This window comes from Erithacus rubecula, assembly GCF_903797595.1.
Source record: "Erithacus rubecula genome assembly, chromosome: 12".
Taxonomy (NCBI): Eukaryota; Metazoa; Chordata; class Aves; order Passeriformes; family Muscicapidae; genus Erithacus; species Erithacus rubecula.
Window position 1 is genome coordinate 1143658 of NC_136664.1, and position 21991 is coordinate 1165648.

The 21991-nt window shown below is 46.4% G+C and overlaps 1 protein-coding gene across 3 annotated transcripts in view; it reads left to right on the forward strand.

The window, feature by feature from the left end:
- ANKRD11 (ankyrin repeat domain containing 11) overlaps window positions 1–21991 on the forward strand; it is a 126490-nt gene that overhangs the window by 10520 nt on the left and 93979 nt on the right. For all 3 annotated transcript variants that reach the window (XM_079315952.1, XM_079315950.1, XM_079315951.1), the window contains exon 2: window positions 11191–11270. The gene's annotated coding sequence lies outside the window, so the exon portion shown is untranslated. The remainder of the gene's footprint in view (window positions 1–11190; window positions 11271–21991) is intronic.

The following is a 21991-nucleotide window of genomic DNA, read 5'->3' on the forward strand; positions in this document are numbered from 1 at the left end:
TTGCAGCCAGGAAAATTAAAGTTTCAGAAAATTAAACATTCAGAAATGTGCATTTTAGATCCTCTGAAAACCTGTTCCTTAAAGAATGTTTCTGTTTGGAAATAGGCAAATACTTTGGGTGTTCTTCAGCTTGGAATATTTTATTCTGATGAATAGACTAAAACTTAGGGGGAGCAAAAAAATATTCAGATCCTTCTCTTTGGGTGATCCATTAGCTGCTCCAGCTGCCTTTTATTTATTTTTGTAGACACATGTGTGAATGTAAACATTTTATCTGGAATGGCCTTGCAAATGTTCCCGCATTAACATATATTGTCATGGAGAATAATTTTCATTTAACTGTAATTTGCTTTATATTTTCCTGCCTGGTTTCCATGGAAACACAGACGGATGTGGCAGGGACTCCTCACAGGAGCCAGGTTATGGATTGCCTCTCTAATGGACCTCTGTTAATCACACTGCAGCCTGCACTGGAGGAACCAGGGCTCTTTGCAGGAGACACTTGATTTAGATAAACTGTGAGATGCCTGTGCTACCCTAGCTTAATATTCAGAGTTACCAAGGGTGTTTTTTTCCTTCTCCAGAAGTTTTTTGTCATGAGAACTGTGTATTATGATCCTGGAATTGAGATATATTTATTTAAATTTAATGTCGGTTAGACTTGATTTTCAATTTTCATTTCATTTGCTGCAATAGCTTAACTGGTAATGTTCTTTTCTGGGTTCAGTTTAAGATCTGAAACGCTTGAAACAGAGCAGTGAAACATTTGTTATCCTTATCCCTGTGCGAGAAGTTGACTTGCTTTTCATAATAATGTGTCTGTGCTTTTGTGTTTCCTTTTGGCTGCCAGCAGGTAGAAAGGGGGCAGAGATGGGTTTTGTTCAATTTATTGCCTGTGGATTTTGGGTCTGTTTTGCACCTCTTGTTTTTGGCTGCCTTGCCCATGTCTGTGTCAGGGCTGCTGTTCTGAGCTGAGCCCAAAGTGTGTCCAGGGCAGGGATGTGGGGCAGGGTCTGGAGCACCAGGAGGGGCTCAGGGAGCTCAGCCTGCAGGAAAAGAGGCTGGGGGAGGTGATAAAAATGTGGAGCTGTGACACTTGGTTTAGTGATGGCATTGGCAGTGCTGGGCTTGATGATCTCAGAGGCTTTTCCAAACTGAACTGCTCTCATCTCCAGGATTATCAGTGCTCAGGTTCCTGATGTTTTAGGATGCTGATCTCTGCCTTTGTCTGTGTTGGATCCTTGGAAGGAGCTGCCTTCTAACTACTGAGATAAGAATCCTGGTGACATGAGTTCAAACTGAACTCACCAATTAACAAATGATTCATTTTTGGTTAATGGGGATGAGCTCAAGGGCAGAAAATCAACCACCCAGGATTCTTTGCTCTGGCTACTTTGGCAGAAACCTCAAATTATAACTTAGAGATGTGAATTTCATTTGTGCCCTGAAACAGACCCCTCCAGATGAATTTTTGGGTGGGTTTTAGGGGGAAGTTGTTGTGGCCCTTCCTTGCTGCTGGTTGTGGTCAGACACCCATGGCTGGTTATGTAAGGCTGGATTACTCCAGCACATGGATGCTTCCCCATGCTTATGGTCTCACAGTTATTTCTTGGTGCTTTACAGCAGCAATTGGGTAACATTTTGTTCTGTAATGCAGGATGAAGAAACCCAGCATGTTTTTCTGTAATGGCGTATAAACAAGTAGTGTAACATCCTATTTCAGGCGTTTGGAGGAGGAAGGGCTCAGGAGGGGAGGCAGGGCTGAAGCAAAGCTTTATTTTCCTAGACCTACACACCAGATTTTAGTAGCTCTGCCTTTGGTGGATGCTGTGAGTGTTACAAACGAGCTGGTTTTTGAGGTGTGGAAGCTCAGCTCAGTGGGTGCTGTGGGTGTGGGGGAGCCTTGGTTGTAGAGGTTACCTCTGGTCCCCTCTGCATTTCTGTGTCTTTTGCCAGGTGATGTTGGTGCTCTTCTGCTGCTCACAAGGTGTGAATGTGATTCATAGTCTAAGGCCAATCTAATAATTTTTTAATACTAAAAGTCTGAAAAATGGCTTGGCTCTACTCAGGATTTTGGGTCTTGTGTAGACTTTTTGCATTTTTCCTTTATTTTTATTTTTGCTCTCCTTTTCTGCCTGCTGTCCCATGAATACTCAGAATTGAGCATTTGTATTCCCCAGTGGCACATTTGGGATTCCCAAATGCATCTCTGCAGGTGGGGCCATGTGCATCCAGGCAGTGCCATCTCTGAGCTCTTAGATGGGACAGTCAGAATACCTGGTAGTTTATCAGCTAATAAACTCTCTAATTATTGATTGCTCTCTCATTCATTGCTTGCATTGTAGTCCATGTTTTGGACTCCTGGATCTGATCCCTGCACACCTGCCAGGTGTTTTTCCCAAAGGTGTGTCCCTGAAGGGTTGGTGATGAATGGCATTGTTGTAGGTACAAGGTAGTGTGACTAAGTCACCTTTTGTGGCCTGGGAATGGACTCCTGCACCTGATAATTGGGTTAAACATTGGCTCATGGTGGCCAGGAGGGCAGAGAGGATTTGGTGGCCATTGAGCTGTTTGGCTGCCTTTAAGGTCCCTTCCAACCCAAACCACTCCATGATATTTTTCAGGTTCACTCATTTGGGTTCAGGCAGCAGCTGATGCTGCTTTTCCAGCACTCACAGAAAAGTGTTAATTGCAGATAAAACATAAAACCAAACTGTTGTTCTGCTCCTTTCAGTCTCATGGACACTCTGACTTTGAGTCACTCATCAGCCCGTGTTGTGCCACGAGCACAGCTTTGAATTTATCTCTGTGACTTGTGCCAGAGATCTGGGAGGAATGAGCACTTCCAATGCATTGCTGTTCCCCAAAAATGGTGCAAATCAGGATGAGCTGTGGGGGAGGGGGTGGGGAGATTAGAGGAGCTGCCTTGTGTGCAGTCGTGGGAAGAGGGATTTCTTCAGGGAATGGGTGAATTGTTTCCTTCTGCTCTGAGCAGCCTCTTAATGAGCTGCCCTCTCCAGGGTGCAGAGAGATGAACCTCCCATGGCTAACTCCAGCCTGGGAGGCTTCCACCACATCGCTGCCTTCGGATCCTTGGAGCTAAAAATACATCCCTGCTGCACAGCAGACTCCAGGCACGTTAATCTGTTCCCTTTAGGAAGGAGACTTGTGGTACTGGGTGAACAAACTACTGTGGAAATTTTATTTTTGCTGGGCAGCGTTACCAGTTTTCTTCTTCCAACGGAAAAATGTCGTGGAAATCATTGTTCTGCTTGGAATTCCCTCTCTGACAACAATAGCAGCAATGGGGTGGGGTGCTTTGGAATTGTTTAGTGAGGAAAAGTTTTGGAGGAGCTCTCCCAGGCTGCACTGGCTCCTCCATGTGATTGCTCTGTGCTGCTCAGCCCCTGCAGGAGAGTTCCCACCACTGGTTTTTGGGACATTTCTGACCACTCCTGGCTCTGGCAGCACAGCTCTGGGTTGCTCTGCCACCTTTGCCCGTTGAGCTGGGCTCTTCTGGTTGTAATTCAGCATGTTTTCCTGGGATGAGCAGGAATGAGGGCCTGTCAGGCTAACAGCTCAGAGCACTCCTGCAGTTATTGCAACCTTGGAGTGCAGTGATTCATCCCCAGGGCAGACACAGCAGCCTGTCACACCCTGTGCTCCAGCCTTTCTGGGGTGTGCCCTTTGCTGCCAGCCTCTGTTCCCAGCTAACTTGGGCAATATTTCAGGGCAGCAGCAACACAAGAGCTGCTTTAGACACAGCTCAGGGGCTGGAGCTGCATTTTCTGCCTGCTGTTGAACAGCTCAGTAGCTGATTTTCTCCACGAGTTGCAGCTTGAATTGCTGCTGTTTGTGCCAGTGGGGTGTTTGAGGTCTGGGATCCAGGCTGCTGCAGCCAGCATTGTGTGGAGCTCTGCTCTCTGTGCTTTGGTTCCTCCCTGGCTTTTGCCTCCCCAGCTCTTTAAGATTCAGAGTGTATTTTCCTCCTTTGATGTTTGGCTTACCTTGACAGGCTGGGAGAGCTGGGCTTGTTCAGTCTGGAGAAGGGAAGGTTCTGGGCAGACCTGAGAACCCTTTGCAGTGATAAAGGGGCTCCAAGAGAGCTGGAGAGGGAGTTTGGACAAGGGCCTGGAGTGGCAGAACAAGGAGGACTGGCTTCAGACTGAAAGAGGGAAAGATTTAGATTAGATACTGGGTGTGAATTTTTGGCAGTGAGGCTGGTGAAACCCTGGCACAGGTGCCCAGAGCAGCTCTGGCTGCCCCTGGATCCCAGCAGTGCCCAAGGCCAGGCTGGACTGGGCTGGGAGCACCTGGGACAGGGGAAGGTGTCCCTGCCATGGCAGGGGTGGCACTGGATGGGCTGTGAGGTCCCTTCCAACCCAAACCATCCCATGATGTTGGCACAAGAGCTCACCTGCTCCACCAGGCTCTGTTTTCCTTGGATGTGCTGCTTCTGCTGCTGCTCATTAGCACAGGCTCAGACACAAGCTGCTCAGACAGCCTAAACCATTTGTAAGGAAACTGTCTTTAAAATATGGATGGCATTAGAGGGACTCAGGCTTAAAATTAGAAACTGTTTATGATGCACAGTTGTAGTTGTTTACCTTGAACCATAATTATCTTATTTCCTGAGTTAAAAACGTCACGTCAGCTCGCTGAAGCAAGATTTGATGACAAAGGAATTGTTTTTAGCCACCAGCAGAGCAAAGAACACTTCAAAATGTGTGTCTAAATATGATTTTATAACCTAAAGTATACCACACTCAGGATTTTAAATTGGCTCTGGAAGTTGTGTGGGCTTATGGGCCGGCCATTTGGCCGGGGATCAAGGGACTGGGTTTAATCCTGACTCTGTCCTTTTGTCCTCTGAGCGTTTTCCTTGCCACCTTCCGTGCTGTTTGTTTGGATGGCTCTGTGCTGGAAGGGAGGGCTGAGCCCTGTCCCCGGGGGGCTGTGGCCCTTCCTGGGGTGTGGGGTTGTGATGCTGCGGGGGGCGAGGCTCCCCCACCCTGCAGCCCCTTCTGGGCTGGGATTTGGGCAGAGGAGCACCAGGAGCTCTCTGCTGGTCCCTGGTTCATGGGCCAGCTCTGGAGTGGCCCAGGAGAGAAGCTGGGCACCAGCAGCTGAGCTGGGGCAGAACTTGCATCCCTCAAACTTCTCTGAGGGGTTGGGGCACCTCAACAGGCAATTTGGCTTCCTTATTTTAGGATTATTCCTTATTTCCTTATTTAATTATTAAGGATGCTCTCTGATCCCCAGTGGCTGAGGCAGCCTGTGCCCTCCTCACAGCCTTCTCCAGACTGGATTTCTGTCCCCTGAGTGAGGTGGCAGCTGCTCCTTCCTTACCTGTGCCTGGCACTGCCAGGATGCTCCTTTCCCAGCAGAATGGAAAGTGGGAGGGGAGCAGCTTCTTTAATGATGACAACTGCTACTTAAACCTGTTCAGGGCTTACAATAGAAAGGAAAAAAAGATCAGTGCAAGCTGTAGGTGCTTTCAATGTATGTGGGATTTTTAAGGAATCTTTTTATTCTGACCTTAGCTTGCCAGGCCCCAGACAATAGGGGAGGGATGCTGTGTGGAAATCAAGGAGGTGCTTCCTTTCAGCTTTTTCTTTGCTGTGTAATTTGAGGTGGTTGTAAGGCACTTGTAACTCAGGAATTGTAGACTTGAGCACGTTCTACAATTACATTTTTAATGTTGCATTCTGGGGACCTCCTGGATTGTCCAGCTGGATTAACAGTATGTGATCCTACATACCTGGGTGTGGGGGCTGCCACCTGCATATTCCTAAAAAACCCTGTATTTGAGTTGTTGAACTGTCTGGTTGTAACATTCTTGTTACCACGGAGTTTTCTTGGCTAGGAGGGGATACTGAGCCTGAGAATCCAGCCAGGAGCCATCCATGGATATTTGCTGTGTTTGTCCCTCTCTGAGACACTGTCTGTTCCTGAAGGCTGAACAGTGACTTCCTTGGCTCCTTCCTTGACTCCTCCTTGGCTAATGAGTGTGCTTTAAAATGGGATGCTTGCATCCTTTCACCAATCAGCATTCAGAAAGGAAAGGAAATAGTTCAGGTATTAATAGTAACCTGGATCCAATTTGCCAAAGAATTACACGGATGCAGATGTCTGGGACTGCAGAGGTGACAAATGTCAGTCTCTTTTCTTTTGAAAATTTGGTGTTTTCTCCATGTGTTAAAGCTGAGCATGGAGTAAGAAATGCAGTTTAATTTTTAAATAAAGTGGAGCTTGTGGCCTAGTGGCATCATTCACCCTCCTGCTTCCCTTAGGAGGAGATGCTGAGGGAATTGAGTGGGACCTGGTGGAGTGACAGGGAAGGATTCAGTCAGGGAAGGGCAGGGATGCATTTGTCCCACCTCACTCATGTTTGGGAGGATGGGAATGAGGAGGAGCCTGAACCACAACAGCAGCTGTGAGCTCATTTTAAATTACAGCTTTAATTCCAGAGAACTCCCACCCTTCTTGCCTTCACTGGGACACTGAAGTTCAGCTTCTTGGAGCTTAATCCCATCCCTGGAAATGTCCAAGGCCAGGCTGGATGGGGCTTGGACAGCCTGGGATAGTGAAAGTGTTAGTGCCTGAGGTGGGGGCAGGAACAAAATGAAATTTGAGGTTCCTCCAACCCAAATCATTCCATGATTCTGGAGATCTCCAGACAGTTTGGTTGTTCCTGAATTCAGGCTTCTGTCAAGCCCCACTTGCTAGGGACTGTGTTGTCCATGTCAGACTTTTAATTAAAACACTTAAAGCACAGTTTGTTTTCCCAGGAATCACATCTTTCCTGCCCTTTGTGCTTATTGCAGTGGGACAAATTCAACCTTGGGCTCTTCAGCCCACACAAATATCTGTGTTTTTGAGGACAGTATCATTTTATATTTTTTATCAAACAGCACAGACAACACAAGCTTTAAAAACTGTAGATCTCAGCATACATCTTATCTGCAGGGCAAAATAAAGGAACTTCGAGAATTTATCACCTACTTTCATTCCAAAAGTAATCTAATTAAATTTTACTTGATGCTACAATTTTGTCACAATCAAACACACTGAAAGGTGGGGGGTTTTTTAGGGCTAGTGAAATTCTGTGTGCTTTTCACTTGGGTATCTGCTGCTGTTTGAGCATAGTTGGTTTGTGATTGCTGCAGGAATATTTGTAAACTGCAGTGAAAGGCAGGTCCTGGAGCTTACCCAGTGCTGGGATTCTCTCTGAAATGGGTGGGAATGTGATGATTTGCTCTCTGTGTGCCTGGAGATGGCTGTGCTGGGTTGTAGGGATGTTTATCTCAGATTTATGTGGATTTCTTGGAAACAGCTCTTCATCCCCCTTCAGATCTACAGAGCAACACTTCTTCTTTTCCTCCTTTTTCTAGAGAGTCCATGGAGTGGTCTGAGGGTGCTTTTCCAGGCTCCTGGGGGCAATTGCCACAAATCTGATGATGAATATTCACTGTCCATCCCTTGAGGGGCCAGGAAAGCTTTCCTGCTGTGCTGGGCATGGATGGATAGGCAAAGCTCCAGAGACATTTCTGCACTCTTTCTGTATGTGTAGCATCTTTTCTTCTCCCAGCTCCAGCAGAAGGAACCCATGGATATTTATGGAAGACTGTGGGGTTTGTAATGCTGCTGCTTGTGGGTTCTTCCCCTGTTCCCATTTTCTCAGGTTCTGGAACTACAGTGGGATTTTAAGCATTTTTCCCCATTTCAGCAGGTGAAAGCTCTGGCTGTTCTCTGTCAGGCTCTGCCTATGGAGTGCATTTGAAAACACTTGCAAATTTCCCCTCCCTCCACATTTGCCACCCTTGTTCCCCTTGGTTGTGTATCAGAGCTAATGGAGCTTGTCTGGTCCTGGGTGCTCCCCTGGCTGTGTTTTCACTGGAGCCCTCAGAGATTCCTTATTGAAATTCTGTCTCTTCCTGGAATTATTTTGAGGGAAGCAGATGAGTGCTGTGGAAAAAGCTTCTCTTACTCCCTAGAGATTTTTTCCATTCAAAAGTTGGTCTAAACCAGAATCTAAATCTCTGATATCCTGTGATGTTGCCTAGTTCTGGATCACCAGAAAATCTGAACTGTTGCAAGTCTGACTTGGTGTCCACATGCAACTGAAAGAAACACTAATGGTGGGCTCACATTTGAGGGGACATTTGCCTCTGGATTTCCTGGGATGAGACAGCAGCAGTGGCTTCCTTCCTGCCCCCTGTGAAATGGAGATTTAGGCAGAACCTTTCTGCATTATTGATCAAATTTAGAAACATTTTGGTGTATGAAATCATTGAATCTCAAACACATTTTGCATGGGGATCCTTGCAGGGGTCTCTGCATCTGCTCAGAGCTGGTTTATTCCTTTAATGGAACCAATTCCCACCTGGCTGCTGGGACCAGTTGGTGTTGCTGCCACATCCCAGCTGCTCTGCTGTGAAGATTCTGGAACTAATGTCAGTATTTTTCAGGTCACAGCTTGGGATTGTAAAGCATTTTCCATCTTCAAATACTAATTTCTGTGAAGTTACAAGATACCCTTTTATTAAGGAGGTTTGAATTATGTAACTCCCTTTTTTTTTTTTTTTTGGTGGAATGCTGGCAGAAGTTGCATGCTGTGCTCTGAATGTGAAGTCCTGATCTGTGTGTGGGTGCAGCAAGAATCACTAATTTGGGGAGGTGCTGAGGAACCTCGTGGTCAGTGCTAAGATCAGGAGTTGCTGGGAAAACTAGAAGTTTAAACACTTCAATATTTATTTTGGTGGAACAGTCTGCTTGCCCAGAGCTTCCAAATTGCTTTGTGTTAACAGAAAATAAAGTATCCCAAGTCTTGAAAGACTGAAGCTGTTTCAAAGCAGAATCTTTGCACCTTGAGCATGTGATTATCTGGTGTTTGTGTGACCAGTTTGTTCCATGGTGCAGTTGCAGAATTCTCCAGTGCAGGGCTGGAGCTTTTCCATGCAGGTTCCAGGAGGGACAAGGGCAGTGATGATACTTTGTGAACTGACACATTTTCATCAGCTAAAGCTAAGAAAATGGGATGGATAGATGTGTTTATTAATTATAATGTGGCTTTTGGAAGTGAGGTTGGGTTTAAATGGAAATGTTGGATTCTGTGAACAGTTGTGTGAGTGACCCAACCATGCAGAGCCAGTGGGGCTGTGCTGGGCATCTCCCCCAGAGCCTTTGCTGCATTCCTCAGTGATTTGATAACAATTGCTGTTAAAAATGGTGCCATGTTCTTTGTGAAAATCACTTGGCTCACGTGTGGTCACTGTTCCAGCCTTAGGATACTTTATGTATGTTTATTGTGAGCCAAGCAATGAATACATTTGCTGTATGTGGGCCAGCAAGCAGCTGTAAATAGACCTTGAAAATGGTGTAGCAGCATCCTGGGACTGATTTCTGTGGATTTTTGGTAATGCTGATCACAGTTGTTGCCCATCCCTGAAGTGTCCAAGGCCAGGCTGGAGCAGAAGGTGTCCCTGCCATGGGAGAGGATGGAATGGGATGAATTTTGGGTTCTTGCAGCCCAAACCATCCCATCCATCATTGTGTGACAGTCACTCCTGCCAGCAAGCAGCACTGCTGCATTTCCAGACAATGGAGTTGGAAGTTCAGCTGTTTTCCCCCCACTTTCTCTCTTATTGCTGTTGAAATGCTAATTAGTGATGTGACTGTTCCTCTGGAGAGGAGGATAAAAGGAGCAGGGGAATCCTGCTGGAAAAGGTGCAGTGCAAGTGCACCATGGTGTTCCAAAGGGCTGCAGTTCCCACTGGGGGATCCCTCAGTGCCCCAGCACTCCTTGGCCTTGGAAAAACCCATGAGGTAGCCATTCCTCCTTTTCTCACAGAAAAAATACCAGAAAACTTGCATTTTGCTCACCTGGAGAAGTTTACCTGCTGCATGATTCCTTTCTTTGAGTCAGGCCCTTGGGCTTTCACATCTTCCTCTGGGTTTTGGGGTTTATTTTGGCCTGTTCCTTTTCACTGAGGCTCCAAGACTTGCCTGGATGCAGCTGCATTGCTCATCTGGACATCTTCCCTTTGGCTTTTCCCTGGGCAGTGAAAGTTTCCCAAAACAAACAGGGCTCTCCCAGGGTTCCTGATCCCCACTGTGCATCAGTCCCAGCTGGCCTCAGGCTCTCCTGGATGGTTCTTGGAAGGAACCATCCCATTGGGAAGCAGCTGTCCAAATCCAGCTACAGCAGAGTTGTTTGTAAGGTGGTGAGCATAAAATTGTCACAATAGGAAATTCAGATTTTTTTTTTTTTCCGCTGTAGCTGGAGCAGGGTTTGGTTGCTGTGTCCCCTGGTTTGCAGTGCTTAGAGATTGGATGGAATATTTGGAGTTTTGGGGAATTTGGCAGGATGTGGAGCTGGCAGTTCACCTTTCTGCCATTTCTGGTGAAACAGAAATGTTATGGTAAACCAAATGGTAAAACATTTTTGGTTTTAGCAGACCAGAATAACATCACTAGGACTGGGGAAGGCCCAGTGCTTCAGGGGGATAATTTCCATACTTATGGGTCCCTCACCATCCCAGTGAGCTCCTCCAGCTTGGGAACAGTGAGGAGTGCAGGCTTTGGGCTTGGAATCTGCCAGCCCTTTCATGTGTGCTGGTTAATGAATGTAATTCCCCTTGGCCTTGGGTGCTGAGAGCTCCTGCTGGTTCCTGCCCTGCATCAGAAATTTCACTTTGGGAATGTCTAGCTGGAAAAACATCCTTGAAAGTACAAGAACTGGTCGAGGGGCAAAAAAAAAAAAATCAAATTAGAGCTTTGTAGTAGATTCACTGCTATTCAGAGCAAAGGTGTGCTTGAAAAGAGAGGGTTTGTGCCATGGATAATTCTGTTCTGGCCCTGCCTGTCTCTGGGTTTGGGGGTGGCACACCCTCAATTGTAAATAAAATGCCTCTAAGCCCACCCAGATGGTTACAGGAACCTTGAAACAGGTGATTTTTTTAAAAAAAACCTATTAGCACAAAGTTATGGAAGAGGGTGGATGCTTGGCTGAGCTTCCACTCTTTCCTTTATTCCTCTGTTTGTGCAGAGTTGTTATCAGGAAGTTTATTTGTGGATTAGGCAAGGGTTTGTACTTGGTAACCTTCATGTACTCAAATCCAGCGTGCGTGTAGTGAATAAAAATCACTTGTTTTAATTTTCTAACGAGCAAATCCCTGTGTTTTTCAGATTACACAGCGTTTTTGGGACACACCTCTGTTGGATTTTAATATATGTCCTGTGAAGAACAGCTTTCAGCTATGGAATCGGTAAATATTGACTTTGCTTCTGTCCAAAATTTTTGGTTTATTCCCTCACAAGTGCTCGTGTCTCTGTTGGATTGTTTGGTTTTGACTTTTTAAAATGTTTTTCTTTATTTTCTGCAATTTGAAAGCAAAATTTGCAAGTTCTATGGAATATATAAAAAGCACTAACCGAGAATATTTTGGGAGTTGTCTGTAGTCCTGAGATGTCTTTTAATTTTAGATAATTTTGAATATAGCAAGTTTTTCTCTGACCTCAGTGAAATAAAAGTGAACTTTCCTGCGTGGGCAGTTCCAGCACAGGTTTGCCCAGCAGCTTGTTGGTGCTGCTGACTGCTGAGTATTAAATAATACCACAGTCCGCTTTCTTTCTCTTTGCTTTCCAAATGTCTTGAAAAACCCAAAATCTCTGAGTTTCCCAGTGTTACATCTCCTTGTGATTAGCCTAATTGAAACAGATGGCACCTACATTTCATTTTGGGCAGAGAAACCTCCCAATCTGCTGAGACTACAGTTGGATGCAATGTTAGGATTCAACTTTTTGGGAGCATTAACAGATGCAGAAATAACAGGCTGTTGTAGAGTGGAGTTCAGGGGGAAAAAAAAGAGATTTTTTTTTTTTTTTTTTTGCCTCTGTTTTGTGTGAGAGGGTGGGAGAGGCTGGTGCTGCCCTGGAAATCCTGGTGGTGTGGCTGCAGCTGACTGCTTGTTCTGTCTGGGTGTTTTTTTGCTGTGCTGGTGGTTTGGTGTGATAGAAGCTGGGGGGGACGTGCAGGGCTCAGGGTCACCCCCAGCACGGCCAGAAATCCTCTGGGGAAAGCTCCCAGTGGATAATAGAGAGTGTGGCTGCTGCCTGGGGACCCTGGGTCCTTGGCTGACCTCTGGGATTATTTGTGATGAGGTTTCAGCACCATAAAGGCTGGTGCTGGGGAGCTGCTCTGTGTAGTCCAGCCTCTTCCATTGCTGGCTCTTTCTGGTGTCTTTTGTCCTGGATTTTTAAGGGGGGAAAAAAAAATGGTTGTGTTTAGTGTGGCCATGATAATTTTGAAGTATTCAGATGGAGACAAGATGTTATTTCAGCTTCCCCTGGTGAATATTAATAGCAGGAGAAGCATTTCACAGTAAGACAAAGCAGAGCAGGCATTGGTGACTCTCCAGTGCTGTTAGGTAATTAAAGTGTATCAGGTGTGAGCCTTTTCCTGGCGTGTGCAGGAGCTCTGCCCTCCTTCCTGGCAGCTCTGCAGGGCCCTGAGAAACCCAGCTCAGCCCTGGCATCAATTATAAATCAGGCTGGTTGCTGTTTGCTGCCTGTTCTATTTCATAGCTGGGGACAAAGGTTTTTCCTTCTGAGTTTTGGAGTAAGTGGTGTTTGGCTTTTTTGAGTGCAAGCTGTCCTCTTCAAACCAGCATAACAAAACCTTACCCAAAATTCAGGTGTGTTTGCACAGCCCTGTTTGGAAGGGTTTGCCTGGTCATCCCAGAGTCATGGCATGGTTTGGGTTGGGAAGGACCTTCAAGCACATCATGTTCCACCCCCTGCCATGGGCACACCTTCCACTATCTCAGGCTGCTCCAAACCCTGTCCTGCCTGGATTTGGGCACTGCCAGGGTGGGGCAGCCCCAGCTTTGCTGGGCAGTGGTGTTTGTCCTTGCTGCTGTTAGGAGTGGCTGCACCATGCTGGGCTTGTCCTGCACCCCACACCATCCCTGTGCCATCCCAGCCCCTTCCCAGGGAAGCAGAGGGGTCAAGGCTTCCTCCAGGCAGCAGCTTTGGCAGTGCTGTTCCAGGGAGCTCCTGATGAATATGCAGGTGTGGGATTAAAGGGATGAATGAGGAGCAGAATTGCTTTCCGAGCTGCAGCCTGACCTCCCGAGAAGGGCACGATTGTAAAGCCCAGGCCTGGAGTGGAAAAGCAATTACAATACATGCTGCCAGCATTGAATTGTCCTCAGAAAGTCAGATGCTGCAATAATGGGAGTGTTGTTTAGGTGGAACGTGACTGCACTTAACTGCTCCGTGTTTTTCTATTAATGCTCTTAAACGTGTTCACATTCAGCTCTCACTGCTCTGGGGAGATGCAGCTCAGTGTTCCACCAGGAAGATATTTCCCTGCAGGAAGCTTGCTGCCTTTTTTTCCCTGTGTGTTTCAGTTCTTACCCCTTCCAGATCAGAGTGCTGGAGGATAACCCAGTGGCAGTGCAGTGTGCACTGATTCCTTGGGGCGCTGCTCCTTGTGGAGCTTCCCATGGGATCTGGGCTGCACAAGTGTTTGTTGGCTTTTGGGTTGAGTAGCTGGTGTGTTATGAAGCAGGGCTTGGGGAGGGAAAGCCATGTACAAGTGGAATTAATAGTCTGAGAAGGGTGGGATTGTTCAGCCTGTGGGAGAGAAAGCACCTTTAGAGCTTCTTCCAGTGTCCTCAGGGGGCTCCAGGAGAGCTGGAGAGGGACTGGGGACAAGGGATGGAGGGACAGGACACAGGGAATGGCTCCCACTGCCAGAGGGCAGGGCTGGGTGGGATGTTGGGATGGAATTGTTCCCTGGGAGGGTGGTGAGTCCCTGGCACAGGTGCCCAGAGCAGCTGTGGATCCCTGGAATGTCCAAGGCCAGGCTGGAAGGGGTTTGGAACAGCCTGGGATGGTGGAAGGTGTCCTGCCCATGGCAGGGGTGGGATGAGATGAGCTTTGAGCTCCTTCCCAACCCAAACAATTCCATGATTCAGGCAGCACTAGAGAAGCAGAGCTGTGTGGCTTGTGGGTTTGCTGACTGCTGCTGGAGCCCTTTCTCTTGGATAAACAGATTTTCTGGAAGCTCCTCAGAGCAGCTGGGTGGCTCTCCAGGTGTGGCTTTGCCCAGAGCCTTTCAGCAGAGCCAGTTTGGTTTGTTGTGCTGTGTGGGGCTGGTGGGAACACCCCAGCTCTGCTCTGTCCTCCCTGGGTGTGTCAGGAGGGTCTGCAGGGCCCTCAGGGGCAGTAAATGTTTGTGTGGTCTCTTGGACAGCACTGAAGTGACACAGTCTAAATTTAACTTTTAAGCCTGTATCTTCATGGCCAGCAGAGGTTAAGCAGAGGTGGCTTAACTGTGAGCCTGGAGTTCTTTGTGGGTCAAACAAGCCTTGAGTTTTTGGACACAAAACCCTGCTGAGACCTACAGGAAAGAGCTTTAAATCCTTCCCCCTGCCCCCGTGAAAAAGCTGCTTTTTCAACTGTAATCTCAGCACAAGCATTTGCTTTGAGTGGTTGAATTGCTGCTTTTACAGTTCCCTGTATTTTCCTAGAATTTGTTAAATTGCCAGCGTTATTCACATGGCACTTTTGGCAGGTGCCACCTACATGCCCTCAATTTGAAGGTACCTTTCAGGAGCAGTGCAGGTAGGGAGGCTCCTCTCTTGCATGTCAGATGTTGGAGAGTGCAGCACTTCCATTAATTCACTTTCCCTGACCTTTCCACTGCTAATAAGCCAAGCTGGAGCACAATGCAGCACCTTAATGAACAGCCCTGAGCTGAGCAGGGGCTGCTTTCAAAGGTGTCTCGCTTGACTTGTTCCTTGGGTGTAATTTTGGTCCATTTATTCACCATGGCACACGCACGAGTTCTTGGTGAGAGCAACCCACAACCATATATAGCCCTTTTTCTCCTTCCTCCAGTGTTTAGAGCTAGAGAAAACCATGTCAATAGCTGCTTGAAAAGAAGCAAAATGGTTGGTTGGGCTTTTTCTCTGAATCTACTTGGTTTTGAATAATTTCATTCTCTTAGAGGCTATTTTGTGACCAGAAAAATCCTCATTTTTAGAATATGCTATTGAGTTAGGATTTTGTAGATTTGTATCAGCTAATGTAATATACACTGAAAAATGCACACTTCTGGGTTATGATTTTGTAGATTAACATCAACTAACGTGTAATGTACACTTAAAAATCACAGCTGCATTTAGGAATGAGTCCTTTAAAACAAGCAGACAGTGCTTGGGACCATCATTTCCAGCCTGTTATTTCCCAGAGAAGGTTCCTGGGCCACCCAGCCCAGTGGCAGAGGGAGTCTGGATTTTTGGGGAGGGGATCTGTAGGTTTTTTGACCTGTTCCTGCTTTCACTGCTGTTCATTTCTGTTCCTGGGTGTGACCTCTTGGGAAAGTACAAGTGCTGGGGGGCAGGTTGTGGGGTGGTGAGCCAGGGTTTTATTTATTTATGGGTGTTCCAGAGTTGTGTCCTCCACCCTGAGTAAGTGACAGTGGCTGGGGAGTGGAGTGGCAGTGTGACAATGGCAGGGCTGCAATCCCTTGTTTTCCAGGTGTCCATCACACTGGGATTTAGTGCAGATGATGGTGTTGGCAGCAGGAGCTGTGCCAGATGTTCCCACCTCTGGACCTTCTCTCGTAATTCTGGAATGAAGCTTGGGATGTTGTTGTTCCTCCCCTTTGGTGTAGGTAATGGTGATGCTGAGGTTTTGATGTTCAAATCCTGAGTTTTTAAAGTGAGGGGAGTGGTTTTGTGAATTCATGCCTACAACAATGGCATCTTTATTGGGGCTGCAGGTGGGACAGTCACTGTGCAAGGGACAGGTCACCTGCTGGGCCCCTGTGAGGTGGGAATTGTGGCTCAGAGGTAATAGCAAGACCCAGAGTGTGAATTTATGGAAACCTTGTACAAAGGGAGATTTGGCTGAGCCACCCAAGTGTCTGACACAAGCAGGGAGCTGCAGCCTGGTCCTGGTTCTGCCTTTTGTGCATGGAAAAGTGGGAAGTGGTTATTGCCAGCAAAGGCAAAAGTGATGGATCTGCTTCACTGATAGCCCTTGGAAGGGGATTTCTGACAAAACCAGGAAATAATTCTGAAAAATAAGTCTAAAATGTTGGATTGCCCCATCCCTGGAAGTGTTCAGAGTGAGACTGGATGGAGCCTGGAGCAGCCCTGGTCTGCTGGAAGGTGTTCCTGCCCAGGGCAGGGGTGGGATGGGATGAGCTTTAAGGTCCCTTCCAACCCAAACCTTTCTGCAGTTCCCTGCAGAGTGTGGAGATGGGAAGCAGGAATTAGCAATGTTCTGTTTCCTTGGCTAAATTCTTGGCAGAGCTTTGGTTTTGGAACAACAGGAAAACAAGAGCTGAGCTTTGCTGGCTTAACAAGATGCTTGAGGACTCACTCAGGTGTTCCAGCAGTTTCTTTTTTGTTTTTGTTTTTTTTTTTTTTGCTGCTGAGTGTTATCCCTGTTTTATGGTGATTTTCTGGACTTTCCAGAAATCCAGAGCTGAGTTGTGTTTAGCAAGTTTGTGCTTTAAGGAGTGTTTTGATCTTGGGCTGTGACTGGACAGGCTGATTGTTCCCAGTTGCTGGAGATGTGCAGGAGCTGGGAGAGGGGAGGTTTTGGGTGTTTTGCAGAACTTGTGGATGTGAAGGCAGTGAGGGGGCTGTGCCCACCATGGCAGAGATTCCTGGGGGCTGGAATTCCCAGAACTGCCCCTGTGCCTGGGTGTTTTGGGAAGCTGACACTCCTGGCTTTGGGTTGTTGGACAAACACAGAGCTCTGCTTTCCCTCAGAGCTGTTTGATGCTTTGCCTTCCATCCCCTTCCCACTGCCCTGGCTGATCCAGAGCAGGCAGAGCTGCAGGAGCTGCCTTGGGGAGTGGGCAAAGGGGGGTCTGGGGGTTTGGCACTGCCTGAGCCTCAGCTCTTCCCCCCAGAGCAGCGTCTCAGCTGCTGATTTTAACTCTTGAATTTGGAACAGACTTAGCAGCTCACCTTTGGGGGTGGGAGCTTGGGAGGTTGTCAATACTATTGCCTGGAACCATCTGTTCCTACCACTAAGTAGCTGCAAAAATCAGTAATTCATTCCCTTTTTTTTTCCTTTTTTTTTTTTTTTTTTTTTTTTTGAGGAGCTTGGGTGTAAATCTTCTCCCTTGTTATTTTTATGGGCTCCTTCATTATGGAAGACAAGCATCTCCACGGTGCTAGAGCTGACTTAATCTTTCATCTAAATTTATTTGAAATTTAAATCCCCAGTCGTTATGGATATTAGGGGTTGCTTTGGAGCACAGCAGCTATTTCTGGGGAGCTGGGTGCATGGGGCTCCCTTATCAGAATGTGCTTGTGTAATTCACCTTTCTGGATGAGCCCCTGCAGAGGAGCAGGGACAGCAGCCATGTGTACAGGTTATTTTGGGAAATCCCCACTGTAAATGGATGCTCTGTTTGCTTTCCCCAGTAAAATCAGTCATGGAGTCCTAATTTTCATTTATTTTTGCCCCAGTGGATTAAGAATCCCAGGGGCTGGTCCTGGTGGTGGTTCTCATGGGAACACCAAAACCAGCACTGATTGTAGGACAGACCACTGCAGGTACCCTGAGTTACCCCAGCCTGAGATTCACTCCTGGGCTTAAACTGCAAAATCAAGATGAATGGATATCAATAAATGTGTCAGTGTTCAGCAGCAGCTCCCAGGGACTGGTGATGTTTTCATTGCAGAGAAACCTGGGCTTGGTGTCCCTGCCCCTGGCAGGGATGAAGATGAGCTTTAAGGTCCTTCCCAATCCAAATAATTCTCCATAATTCCATGGCTTTCCTGCCTGAGACCTGGTGTTTGTTGGGGATTTTAGTCTTCCTTACTGTGTCACTGGAGTTAAGTTTTCCAGGTGTTTATTTTGGTGTTTATTTAAACAGAGTGAATTCCTGAAAGTTCTGTCGAGCTGATGTCCAGTTCTCCCAGCATTACCCCAATGGCAGAAATTGGGTTTTGTCTGATTTGAAAGGTTGGAATTGGTGTGTCTGGACTCATCCTAGTGTACAGTAATGTGGAATCACAGCCATCAGTTCCTTGTGTACCCTTAGAAAATGTTTTCAGGCTTCAGGGGGTTTGAGGAAAAGTTGTGGTTCAAAATTTGTGCCTTGCAGGGAGCCTGGGCTCCCTGGGGCAGAGCCAGGTGGTTTTCAGAGCACCTTCCTGGGTTTCCTTGCCTGACATTTCACCCTAATTCTGAATTTCCTGGAGGTGTTTGTTTCCCAGTTTGGTGGAAGATGGGAGGCAAATGGAGAACTGATGTTCACCAGCTTGGAGGTGACAGATATGGGAAGGAATTGGTAAAATGAGCTGGTCAGTTGATGGATGTGAGTGGGTATGATGGGAGGAGTTCTCTGATTTTATCCTTTTATATAATTTTTCAGCTGTGAACAGTACAAGGCTTCAAAGGTCAGCATTGAATAGCTCTGGTTATTCTCCACTGGTCCTAAACTTATTGCTGGTGTCATATGAGAAATATACTTTCTTTTTATGTTGCACAGTCAGAAGAAAATTATTTTGTTGTCTTCAGTAGTTTTACCTCATTCTTGTAGTCTTGCCAATATCCTGTAGTTGTTTTTTGCAGGAAGCCTTTCAGTGTTCTCTTAATTGGAATTAACTTTTGTAAGAGAAATGCACGTTTGGGTTGAAGATAATGTAGGAAATAAATATTCAGGGAAATTTATTTTAAGTTAGTCGAAGAGCATTCATTGGAGAGCTTGGGATTGGGAACTGTAACTTTGGAGGGGTTTAAGGAGAGGTTTGGGGTAATAATAGAGGAATAAACCAGCCCTGCTTCTGAGTCCTGTCTGAATTCCTGTTAGCTCTGGTAACCAGGGGTGTACTGGATCATCCTTATGGGTCCCTTCCCACTCAGGATATTCCATGATTCTCTGATTTTCTGATTATTTTGAGTAACCTTAGAGACTGGTAGAGAGTCTAGTTGTTATTGTCTGGTAAATTATGTTCATTAACATAATTACACAGTTTTAATGCTACATGGAAGTTACATGAAGTCAAAATCAAATAGCAACAGGTAGCAAATAATTGGGCAAAATAAAAACAAGACAACAAATAATGAAGAAAAATAATCATGTATTCTTTTCCTGTCACCAGTCAGGGCTGCAGCTGGATGTAGCAGCTGCCCAGTCCTGGATCCTTTCTTCCTCTTGTTTTTAGTGCTGCTTTACAACAGTCTGAAGGAAATCTCTGTCTAAACCAACTGGTAGCAGCTCCTCTGGGCTTTGCCTTTGGCAAGGTGTCACACAGCTGAATTCTCCTTCCTTTGCTAAATTCTCCTCTCTTTCTCCTTGCAGTGTTTAGTATTTAGTGCTATAAGGAGAACCTGAATATATGAATTTAGCCAAACCCTTGAGTATATAAAGTAGAGAAAGTTCCCTCATTCCCTTGGCCTCAAGCTTGCTGAGGTGGGAAGGCATTTGAAACACCCCCAGCTCTGTGTGCACATGCAGATGTATTTTTAAGTGTCCCCTACTTGAAGGTCATCCACAGTTCCAGCTGAAGTGCAGTTTGGATTTCCTGGAGCTGGGGATTGTCCTTGGGGCTGATTCCAGTGGTGTGGGACCCCAGGGGAGGTTTTCTTTCATCCAGGGGGTGATTTGGACCTGCCTGAGGAGCAAATCCAGAGGGGGACCAGGGAGCTGGGGGGGATCAGTGGAGAGGAGAAGGATCCAGGGAGAGCTCAGAGCCCCTTTCAGTGCCTAAAGGGGCTCCAGAAGGGCTGGAGAGGGACTGGGGACAAGGGCTGGAGAGGGACTGGGGACAAGGGCTGGAGGGACAGACACAGGGAATGGCTCCACTGCCAGGGGGCAGGGCTGGGTGGGATATTGGGCAGCAATTCTGGCTGTCAGGGTGCTGAATCCCTGGCACAGAAAATTTGTGGCTGCCCCTGGATCCCAGCAGTGGCCAAGGCCAGGCTGGACAGGGCTTGGAGCAGCTGGGACAGGGGAAGGTGTCCCTGCCATGGCAGGGGTGGGGTGGGATGAGCTTTAAGGTCCCTTCCCTCCCAGTCCATCCCGTGGCTCCAGGACAGGAGTGTGGATGAGCCTCTCTCTGCCCACAGGAGCCTCAGAGCTGCCTCATCTCTTTTTTTTTTCCATCCCTGTGAAGTGTCTCTGGGCTTGGAGCTGGTTCTGGGTGAGCCCAGCCAGGATTAATGGGATCTCCAGAAGGGAGCAGTGAGCTGGGCACAACAACAGCTTGGAATTCCAGCCAGTTCCTCCTCAGTGTCCCATTCCAAGCACCCCTGGGTACAAAAGGATGAGAACAAAACAGCTCAGCCCTGATGGTTTACACACTAAAAGCTGCTTCACATCAGTCAAGTGATGAACTGTGGGTTTGATCACCTCTTGGTGGTGTCTTCTGGTGCTTCTGTCTGTAATTTGGATACCTCCAGGACACTGCCCTAGGCTGAGACTGACCCCTTTGTAATGCTGAATTAGTAATTATATTGAAGTATTAAAATTACCCTCTAATATAGTGATTTTTCTGTGCTGTTACCATACAAATTGTATGGTTTTGAGCAGAGACAGCTTATTTAGGAATCCTGTGCTGCCACTGCCCTGGAGGATGTGGTAGCTTTAAGGTCAGGTGTCACTTTAAAGTGAATATTTTTGTGAGGTTTAAAAAAAAAAATCTCCCTGTGCTGAGCTTCCTTTGCTCACAGAAATAGTTTCTATATTAATATTTAATTTACAGTAGCTCTGAGGAATGAAGAAAGTCCTGGACTCTATTTTTTTTTTCTACTCCTTAATACATTTCCTTGGAACAACTCTGGGATATAAACAAGGAGGACAGAGTGTCCTGGGCAGAGGAGTGAGACAGTTTGTGTTAAAACCATAAGTGTTCATGGCTTTAACATTGGAATGTTCAGCATTAAGGCTCCATCAGGTACCTTGGAGTAGCCCTAGTTCCCAACTGCTCTTTTTCAGTCTTTTTTTTTTCCTCCTGGGATTCTTCATGGCTTTACCCTTCAATGCAGATGGAGATGTTTTTGTTCCTGAAAACCTCCAGTTGCTGATGCTGCCAGCACTGAGCTGTGCTCCAGCTCAGGAGAAAGTGGGTTCAGAATTCCAGACACGCTCCTGGCACGGCTTCAATTAAAAGGTGTTGAAAGAGGCTGGATTTTGCAATTTTGCAAAGTTGGAATTTTTGTCCCTGTTAAAAACCTTGGGGATCCCTGGGAAAGGAGCTTGATACTGGCTTTTTTTCTGCTGGGTGAGGAACAATTTATACAGTCATCCCCCTGCTTTGACCCAGTTATGAAACCCTTGCCTGTAAAATTATTAATTTGGGGACTCTCAGCCATTCCAGTGTGAGAATTCAAGCAGTGGGAGTTTTCCTGGAGAGCCACCTCCAGTTTAGCCATTAAAAGCTGGCGATAAATCCAGTGAACTTAGTAAAATATATATTGCAGTGTGCCATGAACCTTCTTCATTACTCTGGAATTAATCAATGACTTGGACTACTTTTTCCCTCTGCTCAGCCATACTTTCACAAGGTATAATTAAAATAAAAAAAGCTCCAGTTTTCCTTTTTGTTCAACTCTGCTGTTGTTGAACTATGTGTGGTTTGGACTTCAGCCCTCCAGAATGTTGGCAGAAGTTCTTGTCTGGAAAGAAATGGTAATCCTTTTGGGGTTGAAGAATGGGGAAGGAAAGATTGCTGCAGCAGGAATGATTTCAGGCAGGATAAGTAATTTTGCACATATATATATATATATATATAAAAAACATACACTAACATTTGTGTGATTTTTATATAGATGTGCATAATTTTGGTGGTTTTATGTCAGATTTGCTGATATTTAGTTTATTGTAGCCATTCCTATTTTTAAACTTTTTATATGAAGCTTAATGGAGTAGCTAAAGTTGCACATGGAGATTAAAAATGTAATATTGAAATTGCAGTAATTCAGCTGAGGTGATAGAAAAGTCACCTAA